This window comes from Callorhinus ursinus, unplaced genomic scaffold (assembly GCF_003265705.2).
Source record: "Callorhinus ursinus isolate GAN/ISIS: 27379988/994484 unplaced genomic scaffold, GSC_fseal_2.0 scaffold51, whole genome shotgun sequence".
In the NCBI taxonomy this organism is placed as follows: Eukaryota; Metazoa; Chordata; class Mammalia; order Carnivora; family Otariidae; genus Callorhinus; species Callorhinus ursinus.
In genome coordinates, this window is record NW_027397113.1 from 9533287 (window position 1) to 9550214 (window position 16928).

Sequence of the window (16928 nt, forward strand, 5' to 3'; positions counted from 1 at the left end):
TATTAGAAAAGAGAAAAATCAGGGCCAGTTAAATGAAGAGATGCAGAGGGTGTGGTCTAGAATGGTCTGAAGCATGAAGCTTCCATGTCCTCAGCATGCATCACCCTCCTGGCACATCAATGTATATCACCAACCAGGAAACCTACCCGAGCCTCAGTTTCCAGTTTCATTATGGGTTTTTGTTATGTATCCATGGTTGGTCTTTCTGGCATGACTAGCTCCTGAACACTCAGGTATGGTGCAAGTGGCCCAGGAATAACAAAGACACTCTTATCACTTGGAATATTTCCCAGGAACCAGGGAGTCAAAGCCAGCCAAATTCTCTATTATACATCAGAGAGCTATGGATGTCACACTCATTGAAATAAGATAGGGCTCTCTCCCCACTTTTGTATCAATTATTTTTTAGATTCCTCAAAGAGTAATGAGCTTTTAATATTTTTTAAAAGTCCTCTTTCTTGAGGAACCTGAGCTAATTTCTTTCTCTTTTTCTTTTCTCTTCTTTTCTTTTCCTTTCCTTCCTTCCCCCCCTTTTTTTTGCTCATCCAAAGAGCAACTGAGGTTTGAAATGAATTTGGTTGAAACACCAAAATTCCTTTTGTAGTTCTATGGTAGCCCCTGGAAAAATCACCTAGTAATAAATCCATGGTTTTCTATTAAAGAGATAGAGGGAGGTAACCGTTATTGGATTAATATTATACTTCTATTTAGGATGGAATAAAGGAATATTTTTTAACATGATTTATGGCATGGAGGATAGATACAATTTTACTGGTTTCATTTAAGAACTTCTTGTTGATTTATTTTTAAAAATTTTTTATTTAAATTCAACTTAGTTAACATATACTTTATTATTAGTTTCAGGGGTGGAATTTAGTGATTCATCAGTTGCATAGAACATCCAGTGCTCATTACATCATGTGCCCTCCTTAATGCCCATCACCCAGTTACCTCATTCCCCCCACCCACCTCCCCTCCAGCAACCCTCAGTTTGTTCCCATAGTTAAGAGTCTCTTATGGTTTACTTCCCTCTCTGTTTTCATCTTATTTTATTTTTCCTTCCCTTCACCTATGTTTATCTATTTTGTTTCTTAAATTCCATGTACGAATGAAATCGTATTTGTCTCCCTCTGACTGACTTATTTTACTTGGCATAATATCTTCTAGTTCCAACCAGGTCATTGCAAGTTATCTGTATTTTTAAGAGTCCTTGTCTTTTAGAGATGCATGCTGAAATATTTACAAATAAAATTATGTGATGTCTAGGAATTGCTTCAAAATAATCTGAGTAAAATAGGGAGAGTGAATGGAAGAATGGATGAAGCAAGACTAAATATGAGCTGATAATGGATACCAAAGTGTCAATATACTATTCTGCTTTTAAATGTTTGAAACTTTCCATAATAAAAGACTTGGCATGCTAAAAAAATGAACTTCTTGTTGAGTGCATGAGCTTTTATTACTAGAAAACACACATTGTTATAGTGAATCCACCCACATGAATGTTTAATAGACTGCTATTGAAAACTATTTTATTAACACAATATAGCATTTAAAAATAATTTAATCTGCAGTTTAATTTTTGAAATGTAAGAATCACACCCAAAAGTCACCTATCCTGAATATTTTATTATTATCTGGCATTGGTTGGAAAGACAGTTGTTTCTGAAAATCTTTTGCACAGTGAAGGAAACCATCAATAAAACAAAAAGCCTACTAAATGGGAGAAGATATTTGCAAATGATATATACGACGAGGAGCTAATATCCAAAATATATAAAGAACTTGTACAACTCAACACCAAAAACCAAGTAATCCAATTAAAAATGGGCAGAAGACATGGACAGACATTGTCCCAAAGAAGAAATACAGATGGCCAACCGACATGAAATGATGCTCAACATCACTCATCATTAGGGAAATGCAAATCAAAGTCACAATGAGATATCACCTCACACCTGTCAAAATGACTAAAATCAAAAACATAGGAAACAATAAGTGTTGGTGAGGATGTGGACAAGGAACGTTGTGCATTGTTGGTGGGAATGCAAGCTGGTGCAGCCACTGTGGAATATAGTACATAGGTTCCTTAAAAAATTAAAAACAGAATTAGCATATGATCCAGTACTTCCACTATTAGGCATTTATCCCAAGAAAATGAAAACACTAATTTGAAAAGTTATATTCGCCCCTATGTTTATTGCAGCACTATTCACAGTAGCTAAGATATGGAAGCAACCCAATTGTTCAACCATAGATGAATGGATAAAGAAGTGGTATATAACATATAATGGAATATTACTCAGCCATTCAAAAAATGAAATCTTTCCATTTACAACAACATGGATGGATATAGAGGTTATAATGCTAAGCAAAATAAGTCAGTCAGAGAAAGACAAATACCATGATTTCACGTCACATAGGATGTGGAAGTTAAGAAAACAAAATTAACAAAGAAGAAAAGAGACAAACAAAAAACCAAACTCTTAACTATAGAGAACAAACTGGTGGTTACCAGAGGCGAAGTGGGTTGGGGGTTGGGTGAAATAGGTGAAGGGGATTAAAAATACATTTATTGTGATGAGCAGTGAGTAATGTATAGAATTGTTGAATCATTATACTGTGCACCTGAAACTAATATAACCCTGTATGTTAATTATACTTGAATTAAAAATAAATAAATATTTAAAAAGATAGTTGTGCATAGTTATACATTAAGAATGGATTTTTTTTTCATTGGTATAAACTGCATGTATGCATGCAGACTTTCTAAAAAAAAGACTATCCAGTCAGTAATGAGGGCAGCCATGCATGTTCCTTCCTCAGAAACACGGGGCCTTTGACCATCAGAGATTTTCATGTCTTTTCAAAATATGAAGAAAATAAAATGGTATGATATGATAGAGGATCTTGGGGGTGAATTTTTTTTTAAAGATTTTATTTATTTATTTGACAGAAAGAGACACAGCAAGAGAGGGAACACAAGCAGGGGGAGTGGGAGAGGGAGAAGCAGGCTTTCCGCGAGCAGGGAGCCCAATGTGGGGCTTGATCCTGGGACCCTGGAATCATGACCTGAGCCGAAGGCAGACACTTAACGACTGAGCCACCCAGGCACCCCTTGGGGGTGAATTTTAAGAGGTTTTCAAGAAGGTCTCTCAGAGGGTGCCTGGGTGGCTCAACTGGGTAAGCGACTGCCTTAGGCTCAGGTCATGATCCTGGAGTCCCAGGATCGTGTCCCTCATTGGGCTCCCTGCTCAGTGGGGAGCTTGCTTCTCCCTCTGACCCTACCCCCTCTCATGTCCTCTCTCTGTCTCTCATTCTGTCTCTCTCAAATAAATAAATAAAGTCTTAAAAAAAAAAAAGTCTCCCAGTGAAGGTGACATTGAAGCAGACAATAAGCATCAAAACTTGGGGGATAAGCCTCTCCAGGAGAAGAAACTGCTACTGCAAAGGACCTAAGCCTCAGTGCAAGTGCACTTCCCTCTTGGAAGCCTCCCTCATCTTTGCCAGTTGTTAATGGCCAGCTGCTGTAAGTACCTATGGTCCATGTTTCCATAATAACTCTCAAATATATTGAAAAAAATTACACACATGTTCATTTGCCTCTTTATTTATTCAAACCCCCTTAGTTCAAAATTTAATTTAGATAACTTGCATAAATGCACGCATTAGGTTTAAAAATTAATAAACAGAAATAATTGGTAGGTAAATACACTAGGGATAAAAAGAGTACATAATCAGCTGAGGCCAGGGGTAATTTTAGTCCAGTGAAATTGTAGTATGGGTCACTGAACAATCAAAGGATTGGACAGAACTTGTCTTCACTTTTGACTCTGAGGCTAATGGTGGCTTTCTTACTGTGTAGTAACATAATAATAGGGCATATAAATATATGTAACTCAACTGTGGCTCACCACACTGGGTGACCAATGTTCTCAACCTCCCGTTGGATTACCACTATAACTCTGAGGACAGACTCAGTTAATCACTGTGTCAGAACGAAAACATATACTGCACTTGCTCTGTCAGCTAACACCACATTATTTTTCTTTTTTTGCAGGAAAACTCAATGAAAGAGTTCTCTAAATTTGCTCTGGCTTCTGATTCTTTTTAAAAATCATTTCAATCAGGTTTTCAGCTGACAATGAACCTCTTCTTGTCAAGATCACTCATGATCTCAATGTTGCAAAAGCCAATGGCAATTTAGGTCTTATCTCATCTAACTTGATCTATCTATAGTCATTGAGAGTTGACTGCTCCCTCCTTGACTCTGCCTTCCTCAGTTGGCTTCCAGGATAGTATACTCTCTTGTTTTTCTCCTCAATTTTCTTTGCTTGTCCCTCTTCTTCAATTTGAATTCCTAATGCTAGGGATGCCCCAGAACTCAGGCCATAGTCCTCTTCTCTACAAATGAGATAACTTGTTGCTAATTTCATCTTGTCTCATTGCATTAAATACCATCAGTATGCCAATGACCTTACATTTATACTTTTTTTCCCCAAACTCCAGACTCATAGGTATAAGCAGGATACTTGGTATCTCTAATGTCTAAGACATCTCTGATGTCTAAAAGGTATTTCAAACCCAACATGTCCCAAATTGAACACCCGAAATTCCACCCCCTTTAAACTCATAGCCTTACCCATCTCAGTCAATGATAAATCCATTCTTTTAATTGCTTGACCCACTATTTTGAAGTCTCCTTTATTTCCTTCCCCCCCTTCACTTCCCATATCCAAGCCGTCAGGAAATCTTTGGGGTTCTAATATAAAAATATATCTAGAATTAACTTTTCCTTTTACTACCTCTCTGGTTTGAGCCACTATACTCTCTCACCTATGTAACTATAATCAGATCTTTTAAAAGGCTCCTTGCTTGAACCTTTGATCCTTTATCATCTTTTAATGGTTCTTTAATACTTAAGTTAGATCATGTCATTCCTCTGTTCAACACCTTGCAATGGCTCTCAATGTTTTTTGGAGTAATAGTACATCTAATGACTGCAAGTCCTTAGATTAACATACTTCCTATCATATAGCTGACCTCTTTTCCTACCAGTCTCTTTTAGCCCAATTTGCTCCATCCAAACTGGCTATTTGTTCAGTAAATGGTCCACGCTTGCTCTCAGCCTAGGGTCTGCTCTCTTGTACACTCTTTCTTCAGATATCCCTTGTGGCTTATCACTTCAACTCCTTCAAGTCTTTGTTCAAATGTCTTTTCGCAATGAAGCTTGAATATCCTATAAAAATTGCAACCTTATACATTTTTATCCTCCTCTACATCATTTTTCCCACAGTTCTTTTCATCTTTTAATACATTATCTTTTGCTAGAAGGCAAGCTTTACAAGGATAGGGATCTTGATCTCTTTTGTTCACTACTGTAACTGAAATACTTAGAACAGAGCCTGGCCTCCATTAGGTAGTGAATATTTGCCAAGTGAATGAAAAATATTTTTGTGAGATAGGCAGTTATTTTTGAGAAGTCTGTGGGAAAATGGAAGGAGGTAGAATATTTTACCTAATGCTATAAGACAATATACAACCCTTGGAAATCCTTGTTGAATTCTTCCAAATTCCTCTTGGGTCAAGAGCTCCCCACTCTTTCTTTTTTTTCTCTTTTTCCAAAATACTTTTCAAAGTCCCTTCTATTGCCCCAATCATTAAGCTCTGGCTCTCAGCTTGCCTATATTATTGGCAAACATGAGTCTTATAAGTAAACATTTACTACTTATCTAAAATGCCCTTTGAGAAACTTACCATTCATTGTCCCTAACTTTCATTCAACTAAATAGAATCTTTGTATGGAAGAATTTTATAAATAAACTTATCATCTTAAAGTAGCTTCAGTAGATATGAGAATGAATTTCTTGACAGCAGGAATTGTATGTTTTCACAGATGGTATCTCTACATTATTGCCTGGCCACAGAAACTGGCACAAATACATTGAATAAATGAATGCATGATCATCAGTGAGATAATTTACTCACAAACAAGAATGCCCCAAATGGGTATCCTGATATCAAGGTTATAGGCAGGTAATTTATTGAAATTGAATCAAATTCTCTGATATATAAGTGTATCCAGAAATATCCCAGAACACAGTGGATCAGACCAACCATTACTTGGGCAGCCTGTAAGAAAAGAATGTCATAATCAATTACCCAGATATATAAAATTTCAAGAGAGCTACAAATTGGGTGATAGAAAGGGCATGGGAGAAATACATCTTCCGTGTTTCTGAATCATAGGCGTCTTTGCCACTACTCTTGTTCAGCCCTAGAAATTATCTGGGGAGAAGACAAGGCAATGGAGGAAGGTAGCAGCCATAGAAGTGCTTGGAATCTCTACATGTACCTCGTACAGGGGTTATTCATGAGGATTTCCCAGCAATTTGTAGAGGTGTGGTTGCTTTCAAGTAAATGAAGTCTAGGGACTTATTTATGGACGAGGATACTTAGCATCCTCTAGTTCTGAGAGAAGAAATGTAGTCTCTGCCGCTCCTTCTGCCTCTTCCTCTTGTTTGTACTCTCAGTGCCAGTTCTTTTCTCTGATACATTTCTACCGTCTCCATCCCCCTCAACCAGTTAATGGGACAATGATTTTCTTCTGTTAGCAATTTTGACTTTTGGCACCATGAGGTGAGAGGATCACTTGCAACCACACCTGCTGAATCCCAAGATTCTGATGCCAGTGGTTTTAGGCATTTTCCTAAACCAAGATTTATCTTACAGTCCTGGTTTTTAATCTGACTCAAGAGTCCACTAATTAGGGTATATTATAGAGAAAGATGTAGTATGCTAGATTTGGTTGGGGTGAAGGAGTAAGAGTAGTGCTCCAGAATATTACCTTCCCCAAGATAAATGTACAAGAAGTATGCCGAGAACACAATGCTGTGAGATGATCAATGTCTACAAAGCCCTGTGATCTAGATCATCTTTTTTATATACCCTTGACCTCATCATCTTCTTTAGGACCCACAGTCTTAGATTTACTTTAAATCATAAACATACATAGACAAAAGAAAATCATAGGGGTAGGATTGCTGGAACTCATTCCATCAATTCTCTTTCACTAGGATGTTGAGGCAGAGGAGTCACTGTCTTCTTTTAAAAATATTTGGAACTTGCAATATCAAGGTAATTTATCCACTCAAGTAGCATCTAGTCCTTACCCCCACCATTCTGGTTTCCTTTTTCAACACAATGTGGGATGATGTCATATAACCTAAAATATAGCATTAGAGAGAATGAATGGGATATATTTTTAGAACAAAATGTAAAAGAATAAATAATGATTTTGTCAGATAAGAAACTTAAAAGTTATGGAGAAATTTGTTCTTGTGTTTTCTAATTTTTCACAATGAAACAATTCTCTGAAATAATTTAAAATCAACCCATTGATATACTCTCTTGAACATAGATAATGACCTCTTAAAAACTCTAATAGTCTTATTAGATTTTATCCATCTTTTATGAACTTTAAAGACATTCTGAGAACCCTTAGGATTCTTAGAGGCAAACAACAGAATTTAATCTGCCTGGTTTAAGCAAAACAGGATATTAGCGACCTCAAAGAATCACTGGTTAGGTTAAGTTTGTAGGCCAATGCCCAGAGGCAAACCACCAATCTAGACTGAGGAGAAGGTGTCCTTGCTACTTCCCACCCCAGAACTCTGCTGCAGATGGTCAAACCTTCCCTGCCTCCCCGGGTCATCATCTGTGTAAGCAAAACTGAAGCTCAGTGTAGGGTCTATTTTGTTCTCTTCCAAATCATACTCTGTGCAAGAGTACGTGATTTGTAGCACTAGACCACACGACTTTGAAAAAGTAGCTTTCACAACCTAGCAACCAATAAAAAAAAAAAAAAAGATGTTCAAAGGTATGGCACTCATCTCCTGAGTTCAGTACAGGTCAGCATGAATTTACTCCTAGGTTACTGCAGCAGCAATTCTAGTGTGCCTCCAAATTAATCTAATTCACAGAAAGGTGTCTAGAAACAACTACCCATCAAATACTGTAGTGGCTTCTGCCATCTTTATGGCTCCATCAGGCTGGGAGACAGAGCTTTGTCTGCGTGCATCTGCCTTACAACTTGAGCAGGTGCTTCTCTTGAGCCCTTAGTGCAATTATAGCAGCTTTCAATTGTCTAATGGTCAAAATTGGAAATGCCCCCTAACTATAACTTGCTAAAGAATAAAAAAGTACAAAGCAATAATCCAATAACCACAGCTGAGGAACTTAAATCCTTAAATCCAGTCTCTATACTATGACCACCATGATATTTCTAAACTGAGAATCAAGTGTGGAAATCACCTGTTCAGAATCTTTTACTGGCTCCTTGTTGCCTTCAGGCCTCAATGAACATTCTTTTATGTGGCACACTAGAATTGGGTAGGATTTGATCTCAACTTCCTTCTCCCCACATAGTATGCCATCCATTCCTGACCACTGACATTATCATCATGTAGCTCTAACTCATGTTTTTAAAAGTAACTTCCCATATACATCTTTGCTGCCGTAAAACCTCAGTATCAAAATGTCTGGCTCTAGCAATGTATTTTTATTTATTTATTTTAAAGATTTTATTTATTTGTTTGACAGAGACAGACACAGTGAGAGAGGGAACACAAGCAGGGGGAGTGGGAGAGGGAGAAGCAGGCCCCCTGCGGAGCAGGGAGCCCAATGCGGGACTCGATCCCAGGACCCTGGGATCATGACCTGAGCCGAAGGCAGACGCTTAATGACTGAGCCATCCAGGCACCCCAGCAACGTCTTTTGAAATTGTTAGAACTTGATAGTTGTTTGCTAAATCAATTGGACAATAAAATTAAATTTCTATCTATTGATCAAACATACAACCATATTATGTATAAGGGGATAGATTTGTTTACATCAGTTATGTAACATGTTTGGGAAGGTCAGCCTTAATGCATAGATTCTCTGTCATTTATTGAGTTAATTTTGGATAGACCGTGAGGTATGACAAATATAGAGTCATTCTCCAGAGCGTGTGAATCCAAGAAAAAAAGAACAGGCTGATCAGGACATATGGACTTTGGATAAGGACAATGAGCTCTGGTTTTGATGTTGAGGGTCAGACTGAATTTCTATGGGCAGGGCATATGAATTGCAGAAAGTGATTCTCAGAAGGGTCACTTCTCACATGGAGAACTCTCTGTGGCTTGCTCCAGGTGAGCAAAGGAAGAATTTACTTATTTAATCATGGGTTAAGATTCTCCCAAATAATACTTGCCAACCCAGCTAGGAAAGAATACACAAACAGAAACTCTTAACTCACAGTTCTTGGTAATCAACCATTCTTATCATCAAGAATATGATGTTTATATATTTTCTGCTGCAAAATCTAAAGCACATCTCCCACTAAACCACAAAGAATATGGGAATATGATCAAAAGGTGGAAGGCAGGAGTCAGTATTGCCAGTACTTGCTCCATGACCCTGGGATCCCCAAGTCACTATACTCTATGTTCTCCTTCTGTAAATTAGCCAACCTACCTTCATCTGAGAGGATGCTGTGTGTGTAAAACAGGTCAGTTATTGTAAACACAAAATGGAAGAAGGGGTATTGAAAGGAATAAATAAAAAGTAGAATGATGTATTAATTGGGGTTCTTCCCAACTGTGTTTGGGAAGCACTCTGACTAGGGGGTCGTTGGGATACCTGCCCCCTAGGGTAGTTTTATTCTTGGCAACAGTGACAACCTGGCTAAAGCTCCCTACACTCACGTGTAGGCTTCTTGGTTCGTTTTCTCCGATGTGGTGCCCTTGGTTCAGGGTTTTGCAGCTCCAACATCTGGACAGGCGCTGCTTCCTCGGTTGTGGCCCTCATCCCCCCTTCGCGTGATTCCAACTCTGCGGTTGTGGCCGAGAGCGCGGCGTCAGAGGCCGCTGCGCGAGGAGCCCCGCGTGAACTCCCACAGCATGGTGAGATCCCTGCAGTTTCACGAAGCCTGCAAGTTCCCACGATGAGGGCAGGGTAGTGGGTTGACGGCAATGCTGCTCTTAATTGGTTGTGTCACCATCATACTCTGTCTTTGGAGGCTGTGGTTGACGCTACCCGCAGGCTGATCACATGGTGGTCCTATCCCTAACTGCAGAAATGCCCTCCTTGGAAGAAGCGTCATCATCAGAAGCCCCCTGATTCTCCAGATGAAGTACCCTGCCCAACTGGGGGCTTGTACTGAGAAGGGGAAAACCAATAATAAGCAAGATCCATAAGGAAAATTTATACTGTAAAAGTGACACATGCTAAAGAGAACAATTAAGTACAGAGGGAAATAGGGAATGTGTATGGATGGAAATGTAAAGAAGGGCATTCACAAAAGTCCTCCTTATGAACAGGACATTTGATCAAAGGCCCCCAAGAAAGTGAAGGAGAGAACCTTGTTAAATATCTGGGAAGAGAAGGTGCCCACTATAAGGAATGGCAACAGGACAGTGTCTGAGGTTGCTCAAGGAAGAGGGTGTGGCTAGAGTAGGAATGGGAAGAGGAAGCCAGATCATACAGGGCCTTGTTAGGATGAGATGCTATTGAAAGTTTTACATTTAACATTTTATCATGGAAAATTTAAAATATGCAGAAAAAATACTATAGATCTCATAGAGTGCCATTAGCCAGCCTCAGCAATTACACTTTGCAACCTTGTTTTTTTATCAATTACCCTTCTCATTCTTTATTTTTTTTTCTGGTCCAGGCAACATATAATTTCACCTTTAAATATTTCAGTGTGTGTTCTAACAGTTAAGAGTTTTTTAAAAAAAATAATATCATCGTTAGACCCAATAAAATTAACAACAGTTTTTTGATCTTATCTAATAGCTAATTCATACTAAAATTCACTGATTGTCTTAAAAATATCTTTTTGTAGTTGGTTAGTTTGAATCACTATTCAAATAAGGTCCACTTACTGCATCTGTTTGCTTTATGTCTTAAGTCTTTTAAAAAACTTGCAGTTTTCCTCCTTTCCATTTTTTTATTTTTTAATAAGATTTTATTTGTTTATTTGACAGAGAGAGACACAGAGAGAGAGGGAACACAAGCAGGAGGCATGGGAGAGGGAGAAGCAGGCTTTCCGCTGAGCGGGGAGCCTGATGCGGGACTTGATCCCAGGACCCTGAGCCGAAGGCAGACGCCCAATGACTGAGCCACCCAGGCGCCCCGTTTTCCTCCTTTTTAAAATGCTGTGTGTTTACTGAAAAAAGTAGGCAGATCATTTGTCCCTTATAATTTTCCACATTCTGAATTTATCTAATTGCTTCTGTGTGGTGTCATTTAACTTGTTTCTCTATTCTTCATATTTCCTATAAACTAGTAGTAAAATGTAGAGGCTTCATTAGATTTAGGTTCAGATTTTCTGGCAAAATGCTGGCTAGTTGGAGCTATGTATTTCCTTTGCATCACCATGGGAGACAGTTGATTGACTGGTTGCTTTGCTTTAGTGATAAAAATTGAACAGTACAATTAGGTTTTGTCTTGATTTTCCCACTACACATTTGCTCATCAATTTTTCTCTAACAAATTTTAGAATCTATTGATGATATTTACTTAGATCCATACCATTGGAGATTCCACAACCATGGTTTTCTTAATCCTATTATTTTTCTTAATTTATTGTCTGATATTCTTCTGAAAAGAATAAATTCGTTTGAGGAATTATTTGATTCTTCAAAAATAGTTGTATAATAATATTAAAGGTCAAAGGCATTCTGGAATGGCATAGAAAGGCCTCCAAAAATCTGCTTCTCCATAAAAGCAATGAAGACATTGGAAAAAAATTGTCAAAATCAACTTTTCAGAATTCTGGAAATTAATCAAAGGCTTGAAACAATCTGAGAAGTGTTTATTCAAGAAAAACGACTGACTTTTGGTAACAACTTTTGTGGTGTTTTAACTTGTCCTATTTCCACTCTCATCTTTGTTGTAGCCTTTGAAAACAGTTTCAGAATGATGTTAACTGTGAAAACAAGCAGCCAAACAACCATTGGAGAGGGCAGAACAGATTCAGAATTCTCCCAAAAGCCTTCCTCCCATAGAATGGCCACTATTTGATCAGTATGGCAGCTCCTTAGAAAAGTCCCATTCATAGCGCTTATCTTTATTTGACCTGACCCAGAGCTTGTTCAATGAGAAAAGCCCTATTCTAGGGTGTATGTGAAACCAATAGGTGGCTTTTTAAAAACTGCCAATGCCAGCTACCTAGAAGCAATACAAGTAATAATATCAGCAAAACAGATTGGATGAAAAACTTGAAAGTGAAAATCTAAGACACTGTAAAGCTCTGACATATTCCTTGACATCTAGTAGGCCTCATGCATGTGCAGGGTTCTGCACATGCCAAGGAAAGACCTAAGAAGGCTCTAATTTCTGGCTGATATTGAGGCTGTGTGTGAACAAGAAGTGAACGCTAAGGCAGAGTTTTAAGCTCCCAAAACGTTGAAGGCATTCTCTGACAACATACAGATCTCTTCAGTAAGGACCGGGAAACTTGTAGCTTCAAGCAACTTAAGTATATCTCACTCCAATCATCAGCTGACCACTAAGTTAATCAAGCAGAAATTCAGTGATTACACATGACAAATACAGACTTTACAAAATTAGCCCTGGAAAGCCTCTAAACAAATACTAGAACTCTGATAAAAACTCTCAGGATCCGATTTCCCAAGTTGTCTCGTTATATTGTTTAGAAAGTCCAGTTTTCAACAAAAAAAGAAACTGGAAAATATGGGCCATAGACAGGGGGGGAAAAGGCAATAATAGAAAGGGTTCCTGAGGATGATAAGCTTAATAGACAAAGACTTAAATCAGCTATTGTGACTATATTCAAAGAGCTAAAGAAAACTATATCTAAAGAATAAAAGGAAAAGTATGAGAACAATATCTCACAAAATAGAGAATATCAATAAAGAAACTGAAATTATAAAAATAGAACCAAATAGAAACTCTGGAGTGGAAAAGTACAATAATTGAAATGGAAAATTTCCTGGAGAAGCTCAACAGTAAATCTGAGCGGGCAAGAAAGAATTAGAAAATTTGATATTAGGTTAATTGAAATTATTCAGTCTGATGAAGAGAAACAAAAAGAATACAGAAAAATGAACAGAACCTCAGTGATCTGTATACCACCCAGCATATGAATATAAGCATAATGGGAAAGTGAGAAGAAGAGAAAGAGAGAAAGGGGCATAAAGAATAGTTGAAAAGATAATAGCCAAAAATTTCCCAAGTTTGATGAAAAATATTAACCCAAGAAGCACAACAAATTCCAAGTAGAGTAAACTCAAGGGGACACATCAAAGTCAAAATGTTGAAAGCCATCACAGAAAGAGAATCTTAAAAGGAGCAAGAGGAAAAGCAAGTTTTGTTCAAGAAATTCTCAGTAAGATTAACATCTGATTTATCATTAAAAAAACAAACAAAAACATCTGACTTATCATAAACCATGGAGGTCAGCAGACAATGGAATGGTATCTTCAAAGTCCTGAAAAAAAAGGAATATCAAAATGAATTCTATATCCAGCAAAAGTAAAAGTAACTTTTAAAAATCCCCAGGCATATAAAAACTAAAAGAATTCATTGCTACTAGACCTTCCCTACAAGAAACACTAAAGGGAGCCCTGCATGCTGAAAGAAAAAACATTAGACATTAAGTCAACTTTACATGAGGAAATAAAAAGCATTTATAAAGGTTACTAGATGAGTAAATATAAAAGTCAATGTAAATATATTTTTGTTTGTAACTCTTATTCTCCTATTTTATTTAAAAAACAATTGTATAAAGCAATAATTAAGAAGAGGGAGAATATCCCAACTCATTCTATAGAGCCAGTATTGTCCCGATACTAAAACCAGACAAAGACATCACAAAAAAAAAAAACTAAAGACCAATAAGCCTTATGAATATATACACAAATCCTCAACAAAACAAATCCAGCAACATATAGAAAGGACTATATACTATGACCGAGCAGGTTTTATCCTAGGGATGCAAGGTTGGTTTTACGTCTGAAAATCAATCGGTATACTACACCTGTTAGTTGAAAAAAGCACAAAAAGCAAATGATCATCTTAACAGATTAAAAAAAGCATTTGAAACAAACAAACAAACAAATATTCTTTCATGATAAAAATACTAAGTAAGATAGGAATAGAAGAAAAACTCCCTCAACCTGATGAAAAGCATCTATGAAAAATCCACAACTAACATCATACTTAATGGAGAAAGACTAAATTATTTCTCCTTAAGAGCTGGAACAAGACAAGGATGGTTATTCTCCCCTCTTCTATTCAATGTCACACTGAAGGTTCTAGCCAGGGAAATTAGGCAATAGAAAGAAATAAAAAGCATCAGATTAACCAAGAAAGAAGTAAAACTACCTTTGATCACAGATGGCATTATAATATATATAGAAAATTCTGAAAAATCCACAGAAATGATTAAAACTAATAAGTTCAGCAAGTTGGCAGGAAACACAATCAATACAAAAAATCAATTGCATTTCTATACATACATCATGGATCAGAATATTTAATATTAATGTAAGGTAATAATCCTCACATTGATCTGTAAAGTCAACATAATCCTTATCAAAATCTCAACTGATTTTCTTGCAGAAATTGACAAGCCAATCCTAAATTAGGGAAATACAAGGGACCCAGAATAGCTCAAATGATTTTGAAAAAAAAAAGAAAAACATTGGAAGATTCATAATCTTCTTGATCTCTGTGCTTACTACAAAGCTACAGTAATCAAGACAGTGTGATACTGACAGAAAGACAGATAAAAATCCATAGTAACAGAACTGAGATTCCAGAAATAAACCCTTACATTTATGACTGATCAATTTTTGACAATGGTATTCAGAAAATTCAATGGGAAAGTATAGGCTTTTCAACAAATGGTGCTGGGAAAACTGGATATCCATGTGTAAAAGAATGAAGTTTGATTCCTATCTCACAACATATATAAAGTTAACTCAAAACTGATCAAGGACCTAAATGGAAGTGCTAAAACTCTAAAATGCCTAGAATAAAGCATAGATGAAATTATTCATGACCTTGAATTGGGTAACAGATTCTTAGATATGACACTAAATGCACAAGTGATAAAAGATAAAATAGAAAAATTTGACTTCGTCAAAATTAAGAACTTTTATGTAGCAAAAGATACCATCAAGAGAGTGAAAAGACAGCCCACTTAATGGAAGAAAATATTTGCAAATCATATATCAGATTAGGGACTTGTATTGAGAATACGTAAAGAACTCTTACAACTGAATAATAAAAAAGAAAATCTAAAAATTTGGCAAAGGTACATGAAAAGGTGCTCAACATCACTCATCTTCAAGGAAATGCCTATTGAAACCACAATGAGATATTAGCTCATACCTGTTAGAATGACTGTTACCGAAAAGAAATAAGTTTTGGTGAGAGTGTGAAGGAAAGGGAAGCTTTGCACACTGTTAGTGGGAGGGTAAGTGGGTATAACTACTTTGGAAAATAGTATGAATTCTCCTCAAAAAATAAAAAACAAACAAACAAATGAACAAATGAAGAAAAAAGAGACAAACTAAAAACCAGACTCTTAAATACAGAGGACAAACTGGAGGTTGCCAAAGGGGAGGTAGGTGGGGGATGGGTGAAATAAAGGGAATTAAGAATACATTTGTCTTGATGAACACTGAGAAATGTATGGAATTGCTGAATCATTATATTGTACACCTGAAATTAATATAACACTATATATATAATTAATTATACTTGAATTTAAAAATTGAAAATAAGACTACCATGTGATCCAGCAATTTCACTGCTGGGTCTTTATTTGAAGGATATGAAATCACTACTTGAAAAAATATCTGCACCCCATGTTCATTGCAGCTATATTTACAATAGCCAAGATATGGAAGTGATATAAGTGTCCACTGGTAGGTGAATGGATAACAAAAATGTCTCTCTCACACACACACACACACACAGGAATATTATTTACCCATAATAAAGAAGGAAATCCTGACATTTGTAACAACATGATGGACCTTGAGGACATTATGCTAAGTGAAATAAGTCAGAAAGAGAAAGGCAAATACTGTATAATACCACTTATATGCAGAATTTAAAACAAACGAACAAAGAGAAAAAAAAAACTCTCATAGATACAAAGAACAGAATGGTGGTTGCCAAAGGTAGGGGCTGGGGCTTGGGCAAAATGGGTGAAGGTGGCCAAAAGGTACAAACTTCCAGTTATAAGATAAGTAAATCCTGGGGATGTAATGTATAACATAGTGACCACAGTTAAAAATACTGTATTATGTATTTGAAAGTTCCTAACAGAGTAGATCTTAAAAGTTCTCAGCACACACATACACATACACACACACACACACACAAATTTATAACTATGTATGGAGATGGATGTTAACTAAACTTATTGTGGCAATCATTTTACCCATATATACATATATCAAAACATTATATTGTTCATCTAAAACTAACACAATGTTATATTTCAGTTATATCTCAATTAAAAAAATGGCAAATGATTGAAATTGACAGTCTCCTGCAGAAGATGCACAAATGGCCAGTAAGCATGTAAAAAGATGTTCAACCTCATTAATCATTAGGTAAATGCAAATTGAAACCACAACGAGATACCACTTCACACCCACTAGGATGGCTACAATTAAAAATCCAGGTAATAAGTGTTGGTGAGGATGTGAAGAAATTGGAATCTACAAACATTGCTGATGGAAATCTAAGCTCCTTTGGAAAAGTTAAGCAGTTTTTTAAAATGTTAAACACAGAGTTTCTGTATGACCTAGAAATTCCACTCCTAGGTGTATACCCAAGAATTGAAAACACAAATCTACACAAAAATTGTACACAATGTTTATACCAATGTTTATACAATG

The 16928-nt window shown here is 36.7% G+C and overlaps 1 protein-coding gene across 6 annotated transcripts in view; it reads right to left on the reverse strand.

The window, feature by feature from the left end:
• The window catches only part of LOC112829380 (membrane-spanning 4-domains subfamily A member 12-like), a 122791-nt gene that overhangs the window by 65204 nt on the left and 40659 nt on the right, over positions 1–16928 (reverse strand). Inside the window, exon 1 of one of the 6 annotated variants that reach the window (XM_025878929.2) lies at positions 9747–9843. The exons of the other annotated variants lie outside the window; for them this stretch is intronic. The gene's annotated coding sequence lies outside the window, so the exon portion shown is untranslated. Of the gene's footprint in view, positions 1–9746; positions 9844–16928 lie in introns of those variants that run through there. 6 annotated transcript variants of the gene reach the window in all.